The sequence below is a fragment of the Mastigoproctus giganteus genome, chromosome 8 (genome assembly GCF_048544385.1).
Source record: "Mastigoproctus giganteus isolate SK-2022 chromosome 8, ASM4854438v1, whole genome shotgun sequence".
Classification (NCBI taxonomy): domain Eukaryota; kingdom Metazoa; phylum Arthropoda; class Arachnida; order Uropygi; family Thelyphonidae; genus Mastigoproctus; species Mastigoproctus giganteus.
This window is the reverse complement of record NC_143582.1, coordinates 8503181-8521816: the sequence shown is the minus strand read 5'-3', so window position 1 is coordinate 8521816 and position 18636 is coordinate 8503181. Positions and strand designations below refer to the sequence as shown.

Here is an 18636-nt window from a genome sequence, read left to right as displayed (position 1 = left end):
CCTAAGTTTGATCATTACAATCCTTACAAGACCAAAACAGAAAAAGACATCTATTACTCCCACTAAGCTGCATACAGAAACCTAAGAATCTTGTCTCATCCACAAATGACATATCTACAGCTTGAACAAAGTGGCATACATGGAAGAGAAATCCAACCATGTACAAACCAAGTCTCATATAGAGTAACTAAGTATCAGCAGTGCAATCCAATTTCAATAAGCATAATTCTCAATAACATATCACTTTCAAAAAGGATAAAACAATCATCTGTCTGATTCAGTCCTAATATTACTGGGACTATAGGTTAACGCGGAATCTGCGTTCGATTCTTGGTAACTTCGAATTTGTTGATCTGATCATTTGTAGTTCGGATTTTCGTGTATTCGGTATTTTTAAGCGTTGCTGAATAGTGAATCTTGTTCATTGTAAGTATATTGGATTTCGTATTGGAGCTTTCTGGGTTAGTGAATATTCTGTAAAACACATTTTAAGATGCGTGAATGTATAAGTATCCATGTTGGTCAAGCTGGAGTCCAGATTGGCAATGCTTGTTGGGAGTTATATTGTTTGGAACATGGTATCCAACCTGATGGCCAGATGCCTAGTGATAAAACAATTGGTGGAGGAGATGACTCCTTCAACACATTCTTCAGCGAAACTGGTGCTGGAAAACATGTTCCTTGGGCTGTATATATTGATTTAGAGCCAACTGTTGTAGATGAGGTGCGTACAGGAACATATCGACAGCTCCTCACACGTGCTTCAAGACTCCGGTGGATAGCAAAAGAGCATCTCCTTCATATCAGAGATAAAAAGACAACCGTGAGGTACATAAGAGCAATCATCTTTCCACCTTTACTCTATGCTGCTGAAATTTGGGCGTCAGCGGCACCATCAATAAAGAAACCACTCTTTGCCACAGAATTCTGGCTCCTAAAGTGGGCCAACAGGAAGCACAACCTTCCAGCTCTGATTCACACCACGCAGCTTGCCAACTCTCTCGGGATTCCACGGCTTCCCACCTTAGTCGAAGACCAACGCCTCCTAGCAACAGTCAAGATGATAACAGGCATAATCGCAACACCTTCATTCTGGGATACCTGTGGCTGGAGGATCCCCCCTGCTGCCCTTAGGGCCAATACCGAGCTCTACTCGCATTCAGCGCGACTCCATCTCTCGGACAGGTTCCTCCCTCAGCAGATGTTCAAGCAAACCCAGGCACTTGACGCCGACCTGAACAAATTCGCTATTGACCGGACTTACAGGAAAAAAATTATGTCTAGTAGGACTAATCTGCATTGACATGTGTACCTTGCATCTGTTCCTGTCTGATTGAGCTGGTGCTCTTATCTCGATGTTAAGTCAGCTCAATCAGACCTAACTCTCGTAAGGAGTTCTCTCCTTTGTATAAAATATGTTTTCTTTTGTAAAATTACCTGTTTTCGTAAATTAATTGTTCTATTTTCCCGGAAGTTTCGGGAGGTTGTAAAAATGTAAACCCCTGGCTTTTTGGCCGTGAAGGGCATTAAAGATTATCTCTCTCTCTCTCTCTCTAACTCTTCCATCCAGAGCAGCTAATTACAGGCAAAGAAGATGCTGCCAACAATTATGCCCGTGGCCACTACACTATTGGCAAAGAAATAGTAGATCTGGTGCTTGATCGTACAAGAAAATTAGCAGACATGTGCATTGGTCTACAGGGATTTTTGATTTTTCACAGTTTTGGTGGGGGTACAGGATCTGGATTTGCTTCCTTGCTTATGGAAAGACTATCTGTAGACTATGGAAAGAAATCAAAATTGGAATTTGCTATATACCCTGCACCACAGGTTTCAACTGCAGTTGTGGAACCCTACAATTCCATTTTGACAACACATACAACTTTGGAACACTCAGATTGTGCATTTATGGTTGACAATGAAGCCATATATGATGTCTGTAGAAGAAACCTGGATATTGAACGACCAACTTACACCAATTTGAATCGCTTATTTGGACAAATAGTGTCATCTATCACTGCTTCTTTGCGCTTTGATGGTGCCTTGAATGTAGATCTTACAGAATTTCAAACCAATTTGGTACCATATCCAAGAATCCACTTTCCATTGGTCACCTATGCACCTGTGATTTCAGCAGAAAAGGCTTACCATGAACAAATGACTGTAGCTGAAATAACTAATTCTTGTTTTGAACCAGCAAATCAGATGGTAAAATGTGATCCTCATCATGGTAAATATATGGCTTGCTGCCTGTTATATCGAGGGGATGTAGTACCATAAGATGTTAATGCAGCAATTGCAGCAATTAAAACCAAAAGAACCATTCAGATTGTTGATTGGTGTCCTACTGGTTTCAAGGTTGGAATCAATTATCAGCCTCCAACTGTTGTTCCTGGAGGTGATCTAGCTAAAGTTCAGCGTGCTGTGTGTATGCTGTCAAATACAACTGCAATTGCTGAGGCCTGGGCCCGTCTTGACCACAAATTTGATCTCATGTATGCAAAAAGAGCTTTTGTGCATTGGTACGTTGGAGAAGGGATGGAAGAAGGTGAATTTTCAGAGGCACGAGAAGATTTAGCTGCTTTAGAAAAAGATTATAACCCCTGGCATGGTGCCGTGAAGGGTATTGTATGGTCGTGGTACCTGCGTGTACCGGTGAACTGTACAATAAAGATCTTATTTATTTATTTAACGTTTTGCAACACAACAAAAATACATTTAATACTTTTTAATAAATACATTTAATAATCTTTCCAAGTTTTATTCCAGAATCATTAATCTGGGCAGAACCTTTAATTTCGGTTCAAAGATTATTTACAACTATGTACAAAGATCCATTCATGAAAAAACCAGCTCATATCCAATCATTGTCTACTATTAATCTTAGAATCCAAATAGATACTAATAAAGGAATGCACCACAATCGTGTTGGTCACTTCAAGGTATATCTCTATTCATTATAGATTTTCTTCTGTTAAAGAGTTTATCTGCATATTCAGATAAAGCCATAAAATTATCCTTTTTCTTTAAGAACTGAGTCCAATTGAAAGAATCATAAATCCGTTAGGATTTGTAGCTCACATCTAATAGCCAAATATATGTTACAGTAAAATAACAGATGCTCCACAGTCTGAGGAGCACCGCAATGACAGAGAGGAGAATTGACCTTGTCCTGTTAACAGAAACGTAACATTAAGACCAGGATTAAACCAGTTCATCTGTTTATTATATTCCGAGACATGAGGAATGGATTTATTTGTAATTCTGCTTAACTCTGATTCACTCTAGTCTTGTTGCCAATCCCTTACTGGCGCATTATGACCCGAGTAGTCCATGCGCCATTAAACCGTAATACAAACCAATCCCTTAAAAATTCATTTCGATGCCTAGCAATATCACCTTTTTGGGTAGCGTAAAGGCTACATTCAGTCAAATAACAACCGAATACAACAGTGAAAACCAGAACGCAGAATTGGTTGCATCTGAACAGCGATGGAGTGTCGCAGCCAGCGATCGAAACAGGTTCCCACTTGTCAGCCAAAAATAAGACTGTATGATTATATTGGACTCAACAACAGCAACACTGGGCAGTGGAGGATTGGAAGAACGTTGCCTGGTATGACGAGTTGCTGTTTTTGCTGTTTCACCCTGAAGGAAAGAACAGAATATCATGAAAAGAGAATGCATTGCTGGAGGAATCCTATCAAGGTTTAACAGTGCAGCTAATGGTGGAGGTGTATTGGTGCGGAGAGGGTTTTCGTTGTGCATATTGGTAACCTGTGGCATCTAGTGTAGCAACTGGATGCCACGTTATCTGGATATTGTTTCCTACCAGGAGCATCTCTTCATAGCTGCGGTGTATCTATCTATCAATGGGTTCATCCAAACGGATAATGCTCCCTTCCACAAGGAGAGGATTGTACATAACTGCTTACAGATAAAATATCTGAGAATCCAGGCGACTTCGGTGGTTTCTCATCTGTGATCTGTGGGATGAGTAGGATGTCCATTTTTCAAGAAACTGAGTGATGTATCCATGTGGCACGCTTTCGATACCTGGTTGAGTCTATTCAATAAAGAGACAGAGCGGCTCTGAGGGCAAAAGGGGGACTTATTCGCAGGGATACGTAATAAAGCGTTCACTCAGTGTATATATGAATGAAATTTCCTCTTAAAAACGAAAAAAAAATATTTTTAACTAACTCGAGGCCCGAAGACTTACAATAATGCAAAAACTATTATAAAACTGTTGATGGAATATCTGCTCAACAAAAGACACCTCTTTTATAACGAATAAACGAATTTAATGGATCTGTTTATTCCATTGGTAATAAGCAGGCTACTTTTCGTCTGACTAAACTGTTTGAGCTGAATTTGACGAGATGTGTTTGAGTTTCAATGGCAGATGTTGGATTTGCATCACAATACAAACTAAGATAACAACCAACATTCATGTCTCCTTCCATCCGGAAAGAACCTCTGTACTTCTTACGCCTATTTGTGGCGACACATCCGAACGAGCTGAGGTCCAAATGCCAGACTGACGAAGCATTATCCGCCGGGAATTTGTTGGCCGCTGCACTCTTCATAAAACCGCGCATCCCGGGATGACATCAACATAAGAAATCACCCTGATGGGATCGGGTCTCCTGCTGATGTGGGAGTTCTCCCGGCTGCGTTATTCAGAACCAGTGTACGTGAATTTAAGACGTGTCTTTGCGGGGATGTTGGCGGAATGTCAAGTGGGATGTCGAGTCACTGCGCATGCCCCGTGTTTGCTTTACTTGTCGATATGGCTTCGTGATTTGAATGTTGTTACTCTTTTTTATATGCTACTCTGGTGCGTACACTGCATAAATATTGTTTTTAATAAGAGGCATGGCTGCCATTATACGAAGACCAATAATATGTTTTTAGTAAGCTGCGTATTCATTCATCTCCTTAAGGAGCTCTATTTGGAAATCTCGAAAATCTAATAAATGCACCATGGAGCCGAATATATTGGGATCGCGAAAGCTTTGGTTGTATAGTTTACTAATATATGTGCTAATATTATTTTACAGTGCCAGAAGCATCTGGGCTCTTGCGTATCGGTTCAGGGGTACCAGTACAAATATCAAGGATCCTCCTGTACAGTTGTTGTTGTTGTTGGATTTTAGGAGCATTGGAGACTAAGGCCCTGTTGCTCCGTGTACATCGCCTGTAAATTGCGTGTGTTCTAAGGTCAGTTTTCTGTTTACTGGACCAAAACCAGTTTCCGCGAGGAAAAAACATGCTACCTTCGCCTGAGACCGACTAACTTAACCACATTGTGAAAAAGACCGTTAAAAATTCCTCCCATCATCGACAGGACCCGAACTCAGGTTTCTTCCACCGAACTTACAAACCTTCAAAGAGGGATGGTGGTTGCATATTGTATCAGTAACCTTTTTGTCTAAGCCTCAGAAAAGCTCATCTGTAGTGGTGTTATTCAATGATGGATATTGTAGATGATAAAGGGATGGGGAACCTCATAAACTCACAAAACGTGTTTGAAGACCCATAAAGTGAGTCGTTCACTCTTCATACACGTCTTCGGTGGAGAACATGATGGATCAAGTCCAATTAGCTCTGGGGAAGGACCTGAACTCATTGAAAAACATGTGAGACGAATTGGAACAGATTAGGCTATAACCAAAATGGGCTTCTTCTATACTGACAGTGTTAAATGCTTTGTAGGAGCAGTAGAGTCAAGTTCTGTCGGAAACTTACCGAAAGTTGGTATAAAGTGCCCAGGAGCTTTAGGCTGTCATGCAGGCCAAATGTGGCCCTAGTATTCATTAGGTTTCTGAATTTGGAGCCTTTTTTTCAACAATCATGTGCCCGAATACTTTTGGTCATATAGTGTATACTTCAGAAAATGGGTTTCTCCTAAAGAATGGTCAATTGATTGTCTGAGAGAGTATTTTAAGTAGCTTATTAGAACTTTCCACGCACGCAGTGAAAGAATTTCTTTAACGAGACTCCGAACTAAGACACCTGACACAGGGTTCTTTTAATTGCTTTAGTAATTTACTTCTCATTCGAGTGTGACCATTCTATGCACGTGAAAAGAAAAATAAAAACTTAAACTTTCTCTCGCTGAAATCCAAGACTACCCGATTACCCAAACACATCCGGGGAATTGTTAAAAGAAAAAAATTCTTTTTTTATTTTCTTTACAATATATTTTTAACACATACCAGCTCTTTTCTCCTACTGTGAACTCAATGTTTCTGAAACAGAAATTGGAAAAGAACAAAAAAAAACATGTCGAGACAGAGAGAGAGAGAGAGAGAGAGAGAGAGAGAGAGAGAGAGTTCACTGATGGAGTGAGAACACGAAGGAATGCTTGCAGTCAATAAGAGAAAGCATTCTAAAAAGGGAATAATCGTGTTGTTGATCGACTTTTTAACCTTCTATAAAGTTCAAAAGGAAAAACAAAATAATGGATTCAATTTTGGTCAGTGTATTTTGTAAGGGACTCGAACGCAATCAGTATAAATATATAAACACAAATACCCAGTCATAAACATGCGTTTCTTTTATTTTTGTTCTATCTTTCTTCTTTCTCCTCACCTTCTGCCTTTCTATTTCTGTCTGTTTTCTCTTTGTCTCTTCGTTGCCCTCTTTAACAGTGGAGATGGCCTGGATTCGAATCTGGAGAGTCGGTGCTCTCATGGGCATCAGAAATAGACGGACAGCAGCTGGTTCGCCAACTAGAAGATGCGATCTCTCACGCCTACATTCTGTTTACCAAAACGATTCACAGACAATCGATCAGCAGAAATATAAAATCACAATAGAGAAAAATGGCAGCTGAACACACCCCAGACTAGCTCTTAGCTTGGACAACGAACAGATGTTTGCGCGCAGACTCCTGATAATCACGAGTGGTCATTCACCTGTTCAACAGTTATCCTAAAGTAATAATCCTAAACTTATTACTTCCCACTCTTCTCTCTGGAGCTTAGGTAAGGTATGGTATCAGGATCCAATACACGTGCTTAACAAGAAGATTCTCTTGGGATGGCTTCTGAAAATCTACTTTATTTAAATTTCGTGAAATGCGGCAATTTAAGTTGTTTATTTTGAAGTGGCGAACCTGCAGCGAACCGTGCTGCTACAGATGGGGATGCGTGGCAATAAATTGGAACTGCTGCAGGAAGCAGGAGTGCGTTGGAGGTTGAAGGAAGAGGCTAAGAATGGGTTATCCGAGTTCTAACGAGGACAGCTCCTTATTAGAGCTGACGTCTTCTCCGTGCTTCGTATCGCTTTAACAAGCCATCCACGTGTCTCATTCTGCCTCGTAACTGGATTTCTGTCTCAAAGTGAGTGGAACGTTATGTCGTTGTCTCTTCGGGTCATTACGATTCGATCGAAACATTCCCGCTCTGCTAAATACAACGGCGATGAATGCGAATTGTTTATTTTAGGAACGTTGTTCAATATTGGTCATTCCAACGCTTAGACGATTTGTAATTCACGTTTCTATTGACATTTCACATTTAGCACATTCTCTATTCTCTCTCTCTCTGTCTTTCTAGATCATTATATACATGTACTTCTTTTCATTCATTTCCATCTCGTGACTTGTACAGGCAACAATCGATGTTCATCTTCAATGAGTGCAAAACGCCCAGATTCGAATCCCATAAGTATGTGAATAATTGTATTGGGTCAGAGAGATACATTTTATACACTGACACCTCATAGACTTAACTGCCTCTTCACAAATACTAAAACAACCCTGGTTCTGTGTCCTCTTTTTCTCTGATATCACTTATTCTCTTTCCTTTTAGTTTCTTCCTTGTAATGTGTCTCACTTTGTCTCTATCTGGCATTCCGTCTCTCTCTTGTCATTGTTCTCTCTTATTCTCTGTCAGTAGGTCTCTTTCTTTTGTTTTTCTGACTGTCTATCTTTTCTCTTATTCGCGACTGTTCTGTTTCTGGTCTTCCTTTTATATACTTTTAATCTTATCGAGTACCACTCTTTCTAATTTCGAATAAAATTTTTGCTTCACTTAAATTAACTTTGAAAAAGACCTTTCCAGTTAAAACCCCTCATTAATTCGGATGGTTTGCCATTTTCTAACACTTCTCTTACTTTCCAGCTGTAGCTGATAATTGATTATTGTAACGTGGCCTTAAATCACATCTGTCTTATTTTCGCCACTCTTTCATCGCAATCCATCACGAAAACAAAAAATACACCTTGGGCTTAAATTACCCTCCTCAATTTCAAAAAGAATAGCAAAGTGTCCATACTATTCTTTTCATTAAAGAATAGTAAGGTCATTTTCCACCAGAGGACGCTAAAAATGAACACTACTAATGAAAAGCATTGGTAAAACATAGCAAAAAACAACGAATGGCCAAAATTGGCGAACATTGAGTACCAGAAACCACTAGCAGAGACCTAAAATGTAGAAAAGGAGTTCTCTTGGTACATGAATACAATAAAGAAGAGACTGAATCAGATGGGCCCAAGCCCTTTACTTGACCGAACTGGAAAAAAAACTCAGAAAGCTAAGTGAGGGGCACTCATCGATGTCAATATAAAGAACGGCCAAGAAGGCGCAGATTGCAAAGTTTACCAACTGTTTGTTTACCATCTCAGGAGGATTCTGATTAATGGAGTTTTATTTTTACTGATAGAAGTGGCGCATTATAGCCTAAGTTGCTGATGCGCCAATAAAACTCAACTAACTAACTAACTAACTGATAGAAGAGAAAAGAACAAGGGGACACCAAATAAAAAGTTTTGGAAATATGAAGGCTGGATTTCTTGCAGTTTACTTTGGTGCAGTATATTTCAGATCATTGGAATAAATTGTCTGCCATGAGAGTCGAGATTGAAGGTTTGGTAACCTTCTAAGCGAAATTGGAAACCCCTTTTTTCCACTTTTGGGAAACGGGAAAGGTACGAGTAATAGAGAATATTTTTTCCTTCTTCCTTTTTTTTTTTAGAAACAAAAATTCAAATTTATTGTCAAGCAAAAAACCCATTCGTTATTTTGTTATTTAAAAATAACAATTTTTTGTTATTTCATTGGATGTTAGCAGAGTAACTTTGACTTTACTGTTCTTTATCCTCCTAAATAAACAGTTGATATAATTAAAACCTGAGTATAATACTTGGTGGCAGTTGGGAGACTATTTATGAATCCACGGCTGTGTCTTAATGGCTAAGCGGATTGAAATGCAAGGTGTCGTTAAAAGTTGATTTTTCTTTGCAGTTAGTTAATTAGGCAACACAACTGACACTATAATGACAGAATAACGAGCAACTAATGAAGTTAATGCAGTCCAGGACGTGTTGCAAAAGGGAACTACGACGGAAGCACTTAATGAGAGAGTGTGGTTGTGGTGGAAAGATGGCATTTGGAGAAAGAATTCAAAAGAAGTGAGGCTTAGTTTGAGCTTCTCATTTTTCATTTTTGAACAAAAATTTAATCTTGAAGGATACTGGCATACAAATAACTGTGAGCGAATATTGCGCAAATGCCTGCTAGTAGATATACTACCCTACCAAAATATTAGATAATATACCGAATACCCAGTAAGTCCAATTTAAACAATAAATCGATCAATATCACTAGGGGCATCTAAAGGGGATGAGATGTTGCATGGATGTCCTTCGATGACAATAATGATAGTAACTTATTTATTTTTGAAAGCATCCTTCAATTGATTATTCTCTTTTTCAAAGATAATGGTCCCACAGGTTGAATGCTTTAATGAATGTTTCGAAATTCAGTCCGTTGCCAATTATGTTCATAAAAATTTAAAATAATAATAATAAACCTCCTCTCTACAACACATTCTCCACTGGATTTCGTGAATAATTTGCATAAAACAATTTATTTATTTATTCGTACCGAATCATCTTTCAATAAGAAATGATGAATTTCTCTCCGGACTAATAAAAAATCATTTGCCATTTCCGTAACAAGAGATGTTTATTTATCACAGTATCCCCGGGTCACAACAAATATTTTCGGATAACAACCCTTCGTTATGAAACAGAGTTTGTAATCTCGAAATGCCAAATGCTAATTAGTTGCTCTGCTTTAGAAATAACAAGGAAACTGCGAGCTATTAAATGAAAGGCTCCTCTAGAGACTGCTATTCTGTTCTAATTTGATTGTTTCATGCTGATAAAAACATATTTTTCCATTAGACAAGATGTAATCCTTTATTTATTGTTTTTAAATTTTTTTTTTGAATTATCGCTTGGATATTTCCTGCCATAACTAGAATTGTTTTATCTCGGTAGTTTTTTGACAACAGAGGGTATATTATTGATAATTATTCTTTTAAGTTCTTTAACGGTGAGAACCCGAAGGATCTACATTAGGACCCCTAATATTTAGAATGTAGTTAATTAATATACGCAGTCGATATGAAAATTTTCATAAAGAAATGATCTCACTGGCTAAAATATTACATTGGACACCTGTTGAAAATGGCGTCAACAGATAATTAAACGTTCGATATGCAAATGTACATTGTCACATGGTATTATCGCAAGTTATCATAGGTTTTCTCAAGTTTGACTCTTTTTCATGAGACACACTTCAGAAAACAAATATGAAATTAATAAAACAAAGGAACAGAAAACTGGTGTGTTGAAAGCAACCATCTTAGAAGCACAGAATGAGTGGTTTCTGCAGCATTTCTTCGTGTGTCTCCAAGAAGGAGACCACAGCGATTTGAAGTGATTTGTGCGTCAGAATAAAAGGTCCAGTGTACAGAAAATGACTGGAAAATTCAATGCTGACAGAAAAAGACCATTTCCGACAAAAATCCCAGATTTTCCCCATTGTTCTACTCACCAATCTTATTGCCCTTTTCTGTACCCGCTTCAGCAGCTCTACATCCTTCCTAAAATAGAGCCTCCAGATCTGTATACAGTACTCAAGATGCGGCCAAAACATTGCCCTGTACAATGGAATAATTATCTCCTTATTCCTGCAAGCACAATTCCGTTTAGCAGGGATAAGGAGGTGATTATTCTATTGTATAAGGCAAAGATAGTGCGAAACAAAAGTAAGGCTATGCGGTGTCAGCATATTGTGACTCTAAATTGGGTATATTTGTGGTCGAATTTCCTATATTTTGGACAAAAACAGGCAATTCGATTAACTCAGCCAGGATGTGAAAAATGATCTCAATCCATCTAAAATCCAAGCTAGTCCAGGATTAGGCATATTATATCTGCTTCCGTTGCACTGGAAATAATAGGCGCGTGGACAGTTGGTGTTTCTTTGTTGGTAAAAACAGTTCTTTCTAAAGGAACCAGAAATAAAATTTTATGGAAACCTGCTTGCTCTGAGTTGAGTTGTAAGATGCGAATCTTTGTATGATTAGAAGATTATTTACAAAGAAAAGACATTATAGAGAATGAATTTATTAATTCTACCACTACAAAATGCCTTAAAGAACAGACACCTTATCAGAAAGACTTTTTAACTCGGATGGTAAGAAAATTTCCCATAATCTATCGCTTGCATATTTAAAGATAAAGTTAGACTTTTCTCATTCTAATTACTGTAGAATAATAAAGAAGAAAGATGCCACATTGGACATCCCACTCTCTTCTTTCAATTATTGGTTTCCAATTCTTATCTAAATGAAAGCATTTAACTTGATGAGATTTTCATTTTAATTATTTGTGGAAGATCAGATATTAATCTTTGCTGCAGTTTCTTTGTTTCCAAGTATGAAAGGATTAAAGTTTGTTGGTCTGAGATAAATCATTTAAAGAGAAGGGATGAAATGGGAAAAAAAAACTATTTTAAGATTCTTTCATTCACTGTGTGTAGTGATATAAGAAAAATCTCTTTGTACCCATTCATCTGCCCTAAACAACTCTGATGTGTTTCAATGGATATTTTGTAAAATATTTTAAAGTATTTTTATGCTATAAAAATAAAAAGATTTATATTTTTTACAGCAGGAAGACTTTTTATATATCGCTTGTACATCATTCTGTCACATGTCAAAAGTGTAATTAGGAAAAAAAATCTTAATTAAGTACACTGAACGAAATATTTAGCATATTTAAAAAAAAAAAAAATGCATCGTTTTTTTTTTTCATCTTCTGAGTTCGGGTTAATTAAACATGGATGAAAGCTATAATTAAGCTCATTAGCGTTTTATTCTCATTAGCATTTTACTTATTTTTATGGTGCATAATACGTTACGAAGATAATGGAATGGAGGGTAATTCTTCGATGAATAATTATTCAACTTTCTGGATACGTGTTTAATGTCTGTAATAGCAAGCTTATCCCACAATTTTAACTCTTTCGAAACTTCTACTACAGGTATAGAATATAGGACATATGTCATTTCCATCGAATCTATAATAAACTAATCCTTAGGAGAAATAAATTTCTAATTTATTCATCTATTCTGAGAACATAAGTTCTCAGGAATATATGAATAAACCTTTCGTTCCAGCACGTTACTCTGCTTTGAAAATATTTAATTTGAATTTCAATAGTAGTTATAGATAGGTCATTTTATATTCATGAAATGAAGGTAAACATTCAACCTTACTGTGAAATTTTAATAACATACTTGAGTCGAGATAAAATATAGTTTTCCTATCCTTAGGAAGCGAATATTAAAAGTCAAATTCAAAAGAACAGAAGCTTATTTCTAACGTGATGCAGAAATCACGCGTCTAGGGAGGTACTCCAAAAATTCATGTCGATATTAACATAAGATAAGAAGGATACCTCGCTCAATTACAATTTCCTCTGTTGATGCAAGAGGGATCTTATTGGTTGTTTTTGTAGTACGGTTTTTAGAAGCATCGGCGACTAAGGCCATATTGCTCCGTGTATATTGTCTGTAAATTGCATGAGTTCTGTGGTCGATTTTCTGTTTGCTGGACAAGAAACCCAAGTTTCCTGGAGATAAAACCACCTCCCTCGCCCGAGACCGAATAACTCGGCTACGTTGTAAAAATGACCCATGAAAATTCCTCACGCCATCGAAGGGACTCGATGGCGTGATGAATTTTCAGGGGCTTCTTTGTACTGAAAAATTTGCATTCAATTCCAAGGGGTGTCGCTTTTTGGAAAATTGTAATATGCGTTTCCAACTATTTTCTATTAAAGCCATCAACCTCCACACGCGTTTCACGAAGATTCCTACTCTTCCTAGGACTACCTATTTGTCCAAAGACACGAAGAAGAATTTTTCTCGTCAAGCAACACGACTTGAAATTTAAAAATAATAAATTTCCCAATACATATTTCTGACAGTTTAAAAATATCTCTGCACGATGGTAATACTTGCAAATTGTAAAGTATGCAGTAATCATTTTGAAACTAACCAACTTTGAGTTTAAACAACTGCAGACTGACGCTGACAGCTTTAATTTTCAGCTTTAGACCTTCTTATTAGTCATTGCCAAGGCGAAACCCTTTTTCATGTTCAGAAATGTCGACACCTAAAGCCTAATCTTCATACAAAATTCATCTCAGCGAAGCGATTACTAAAGAAACTGTCTTATATCTTCGTAATGGATGACATAGGGATTGACAAATATGACATCTCACAGACACTTTCTCAAGAAAGCCTCAGCTATCTCGTGGCTCAAACTTTGGTATTTAAATTAATTACAAACTAATTGTCATTGCAAATTATGGCAAAATGTAAACAGAAGTGTCATCCACTTATCTGGCCTTGACTGTCATGAGAATAACAGAAATTTAAAATGTATAAAGATTGGACAATTCTCTTTATAAAATGCTTAGAGTGATCAAGGCAAGAAAGGCGGGGATGTTTGGATTTTTGGCATAACAAGCAAATTGGGTTCCTTTTTCTGAGCTGGAAGGAACCCCTGACTAACTCAGCCAAGAGTTAAAAAAGGTTAGGAGAGAGAGAGGGAGAGAAGGAACTATAAATGGCAGTTCTCAAGAACAATAGCCATAGACGTATCTATAGAAAACGCACCCGGAAGGAACTGAACGTTTATGAGAGAGAGTGAAGAAATGTTGCTTACAACATTTCTTCAGATAGGTTATTAATTAACCTTATCGCCCTCTTTAGAACAGAGCCTTCAAACCTGAGACAAATTTTGAGGACACCCCTGTGTGGAAACCATATTCCGTGGTACGATGGATGGATCCGAGATTTGTACACAGTGAGTAGTTGTTTAGAAGAAAAGTAATGTTAAGAGCGAAAAAGAAAAAAATCAGTTTTCTTGATGCAGAGGGAGTAATAATTGTGATGTGCTCATACCAAGAGTTACTAGAAGTCGGGGTAATCCCCTGAGCACTCCGATCTCTATACATGGTCATCAATTATGGCCATTATATGCGGCCATGTATAGAGATCGAAGTGGCATGAAGATGAATGTCAAACCAAATATATTATCTCTGTAATCTCTTATCCAATTATTGAGTATCTATTCAGTACTATTATGCAAGTCGAACGCTATGTTTGAATTATGACACGCAACATGATGAAAATGGAAAGATTAAGTTCTTCTTTTCGTACTTTTATTTTAATCGCTTCCATCAGTCATACTCCAGCTTCCAGTTCGATTCACATCATTCTACTTTCGTCTTTCCTATGGTATTTATCGATTCATTTCTTGTACAAAGTCTTGCATTCTCTGCTTAATGAAGTAGTTTTCAAAGGCTTTTATTTAGTGAGGAAAATGGTAATTCGATGTTCAATATTGGGATTAGAAGGTGCTTATATGCCCAGACAGGTCATTTTTCGCGATAGTAAACTTCATGGACACTTTAGCCGATTTAGATTTACACAAAATGCGAATAATTCAAACAGTCAAAATCCGATAAGGGAAAAAGCCTTCAGAAGATACCAAATTAAGAATATTCCGCAACTCCATGAGTTTCAAAGTCCATTCTAAGTCACCTTTGAATTTAAAAAAATTCTGCTCTCTTCAGTAATTATGAAGAGAAGATTTTCATTAAAGAAATGAACGTGAGTGGCCACCTTTCAAAGACCCTCAATGAAGTCATCATCGCAGTAGCAGGGGGTGTATTATGGCAGTTCATTAACGTAGTCTACTAGTAGGTCCAAAAGTTTGTAGGATTCAGATAGGATTCATTTATAGGATCAGGACTGCAATTGCAGGACTAATTGTGCAATCTCATTGACCAATTAGCTTGGTATCTGGTTTATAAATTAACGTGGTTCCTTGTTTTAAAAATACCATGATTTCCCTTTTCTCAGATAGTCTACTTCTAAAATATCCTGAATCTTTCTTTCTAAATTAGCCTGGTTCCTCTTTTTGATGAAACTGGATGCCGAATAGTTTGGCTTTATGAGGTGGAGCATTATGGTCCTCGCACATGAAAGATCTGAGGAGTCAGAGAGTAAGTAGCAAAGTCAAATATGAAAAATGTAGCTCAACAGATTTCTTTTAATTGTTCTTAAGAGCCCAAACCGTGGGCAATGAGATTCTGCAAATCTCGAATGGCCTACTGTCGTACCACATATAAATTATAGATGTGCAAACCAATCATCATACTTTTCGAAGTTTAGGCGCCTTACCTCGATTCATTCTGCGTGCTCCTCATACGTTGGGGTTTTCTTATCCTGCTTCTTTTATGCTTCCGCATACTGGTCACTAACTTCTCAAGGGCGTCCTCATATTTTTGAGGAGATCTATGTAGAAAACTGCTTTTAAAGGATCCAAGTTCACAACTGATATCCGAAATAAAGTTTCACACCCTTCTCATCATTTCCACCCGCCACCCCACTCTTCTCTCTGGTGAGGCGTTGGGCATGCCACACTGTCATCAGGGGCCATCTTCTCTATTGGCCCCTTTCTTCTGTTTCCTACCCTCCAGTCTTTGCCTTCCTCCCTTACTTTTCTCTTGCACAACGTTTTTTTTTTTTTTTTTTTTTTAGTTTATATATATATATATATTTGTGTGTGGGTGTGTGTGTATATATATTTTTATATACACACACACTCATGCCCCCACAGGTCTAAATCTAAAAACATCAAAATTACTGCCCGACCTATTTGGCCCTAGAACAAGTTATCAGCGAACAACCCTACGCTCTGTTAAAATTACAACCGTTGCTCAAGAAACAGCGATCATCTCATTCTTAAATCTGGTCCTAGCCACTGAAATCCCAGGAAAGTAGGTGGCAGGACCCGCCAGAGTACTCTAGCTACAGTGGTACACCCGGTCAGCCTCCCCGTGGCATGGTGTGGTAACGTCGGGTCCCACTAGGGGCTCGGCGGCTAATAGACCGGAGGAACAAAGGGCACAACACAATACACAGCACATGACCCGCACACACTTCAAATCTCTGGCCCCGATACAATGTACACCCGCGGAGATGGGAGAAATCCCAGGAGCCGTTAGACACTAACATACCTTATACCTTTATACCTTATACCCTTCTCATCATAAAAACATTTATATACGGTTACGTCTGAGTTATGCCTACCTGACACCATCGTTGAGGGATTTACAAGTTAATGGGACCTTGTATAAAGACGAAGAAGATAGAAAAGGTCACCGTTTTCTGCAGTAGAGAGTATTTACTCGATCACCGAATGATTATAAAAGCGTACTTGACAAATACTGTCTCCTGAAGTCTGTTTAAACAAGATTCAGGAAGACATTTGACACCTACACTCTGTGGGTCTCCAGTAAAGCCTGTTTGAGTTGAGAAATAACAGCGAGCCTTTGATTACCTGCGTGGTCCCTTCCGAAGTGTGTAACGACACTTCTTCACTTTTCGGAGCAAACTAAACGGCGAATCCATCCATCACCCTCTTACCCAACGTCCCATTGATACGGCCATTTCCTTCCCAGACGCGAGCACTCGAGCCTTCCCTTCTTTAGGTCAGTAGAGAGAGCGGGAAGGCGGCTCCAAGTAGTGATTTGCGGCTGCTTCTCCGTAAGTACAGCGCGTTATTTTTTGCTGGACGCGCATTAATGTCTCGCACTTCCACGCTTTTATGGAAAATTCCGGGCGTTGGAGAGGACGCCACAGCTTGGATGACGTCAATAAAGACCGTTCATGTGCAAACAACACATCCCCACTTCCGCCATCCGCACTTCTTTTACAACCGCAAGAAGTTACCGGCATCTGTTTTTTTTTTTTTTTAACGCCACAACGGGAAGTGTGCATTTCGGATTGTTGGAGGAAGAGTCTAAATTTTATCGGCTGATCTCTCTCTCTCTCTCTCAATGCTTAAATTCTTATCTTTTTTTTCTTTTCGCTCATATTCTCTCAGTTTTTTCGTTTCCCCTCTTTCTCTCTTTCCATCTTTCTTGCCACTTCTTAATTCCCCTGCCTCCCTTCTTTCTTTTTCTCTGTGTCCTCACTTCCGATTCCTCTTCCCTTTGTTCTCCCTTCCATTACTTTACAAGCATCTCTCAATTACTGCGTATTTTCTTTTACCACTTCTCTCCTTATCTTTCTATATTTCCCTCCATTTTTCTTCTATTTCATACACGCTCTCATTTTCTCTCTCTCTCTCTCTCTCGCTCTCTCTAATTATCTCTGCCTCGCATTCCCCGTTTTCTTTCCCCCTCATTTTCCATCATTTATATTCTTCTTTCTTTTTAGATCTTTAGCCCTCTCTTTGAATGTTTCTTTCTTTATTTTCAAATATCTTCCGCTCTCTCACTTTCTCTTTCTTTCCAAATTCCATCCACCCCTCTGTCATCCTGATCTTTACACCGTTGTCTATTTCCTTTTCTTTCCCCTTCTTCAGCTCATTTGATCTTCATTTATTTCTATCAATCTCCCATTGCTCCCTACTTCTCTTTCTCTGTCACATTTCTTCTCTCTTTCTCACTGCTTTTTACTTTTTCATAATTTATCTTTTATACATCTCTTCCTTTTTCCATCTGTCTCATATCTTCTCACAAATTTTACTTCTTTCTTCTTCTCTTTTCCACTGTCTTCTTCTCTTCTTCCTCCTCCTCTATTTTCTTCTTCTCTTTCTCCTCTCCTCCCCTTTATTTTCCTTCTTTTCTCTCCTTTACTCTGTCTCTCTCTCTCTTCTCAGATCTTTCCCACTCAATCTCCCTCTCTCTTCTTTTTCATCATCTCATCACATCTCCTCCTTTACTTCTGTTTCCAACTTTTCTTTCAATTTTAAACTTGAATTTATTAATTTTTTTTCTATCATTCCTTATAGTTTTCTGTTGGTTATCTATCTTGCATTTTCTTTCTTTCTGCGTCTCCTATATCTCTCCATTATTTCCTATTAATTCGTGATCCATCTCTGTTTTACTCTCCCTCCTTGTCTAAATTGTTATTTTTGCTTTCTCCCCGCATTCCCGATGTCTTTTTATTACTTTTAATAAATGAAATCAAACGGAATTTTCAATTAAATTCTCGTTAAAAATACGTACCATAAAAAATAATTGGAGAAGTTTTTAACTTACTCCACAGAAGATTTTTCTCACAAGAAGAACAAATATATTTAGTTGTAATTGACCTCGCCGATTGTATTGTGTCAGCAGTGTCAGCACATCCGATGTTTTATTCCATCCTCGGCACAGAGAGACCATAACTCACGTGTGAACGTTTCACACCATAAAGGGGCGATCTTTCATGTTAACTGAAGGATGCCGTCCGCTTAAAAAG

The 18636-nt window shown here is 38.1% G+C and overlaps 1 pseudogene; it reads left to right on the top strand.

Moving 5' to 3' along the window:
* The first annotated feature begins 493 nt into the window (after positions 1–493).
* The window catches only part of LOC150081233 (tubulin alpha-3 chain-like), a 61326-nt pseudogene continuing 43183 nt past the window's right edge, over positions 494–18636 (top strand).